Source organism: Bison bison, unplaced genomic scaffold (assembly GCF_000754665.1).
Source record: "Bison bison bison isolate TAMUID 2011002044 unplaced genomic scaffold, Bison_UMD1.0 scf7180017864365, whole genome shotgun sequence".
NCBI lineage: Eukaryota > Metazoa > Chordata > Mammalia > Artiodactyla > Bovidae > Bison > Bison bison.
In genome coordinates this window covers 3,095,005-3,095,896 of record NW_011494937.1, presented here as the reverse complement: position 1 = coordinate 3,095,896, position 892 = coordinate 3,095,005, and positions in this window count along the sequence as shown.

Genomic DNA, 892 nt, shown 5'->3' with positions numbered 1-892 from the left:
AATAATATTTGTGTGAAAACCACATGGTCTAGATTAAGATTCAGGAAACATGAAACCCTGAAATTTTTGTGGTTTTTTTTTTTTACATTAACAGGCATGTTTTTAAAATGTTATTTGTGTAATACATAGTATTATTTTATAAGTAATTATAATATATGAAATATAATATTATAGCTTATTATGTTAATGGATTATATATAGTATAGATTAGTATAATATACTAAGCATTATAGAATTATATCCCTGGTCTTTAAGGATTGGCACAGTACTGGGATCACAGTGATAATAAAATTGCTTGACTAATGAGGAGCTTTGGAAATTGAACCTCTAGGGAGTACAGAGATTGTGCTCTGCCTGTGACCGCCCCATTCAACAGTCCTTTCCCTGAAAAGCAGTAACACACCTGGGCCTCCTTCCATAGATGACCCCTCTTGCCTTGGAGCCTGGTGGCTCACTCAGTTCCTCTGCCCCTCCTGAATACAGATCTGTATGGAACACTTGACAGAAATATTAACCATCATTCCACTGTGATGCCACTCAGGTAACCTAATGTCCCTCAGTAAGATTTGGAAATGAGGACAGATGTCTAGCTATACTTATCCAGAGGAAGCTATGAGGAAAGAATATACATCAGATGATTAGAAATAAGCTACTCCAGGCCTCCTGCCTGTCTCTCATTTTCTTCTCAAGTTTCCTTGCACTTTGCAAGGAAATGCAAATGCCTCAAATGCCTCTCATTGACTAATGTTGTAGTCACTCTATTATGACCAAAACCATTTCCTCTTGAGTTGAAATCTGCATCTCCCTTTTTTGAACTTTGTACTTTACACTGGAGTAGAGCCGGTTAATGGGCTTCCCAGGTGGCACAGTGGTAAAGAATCCACCTGCAACG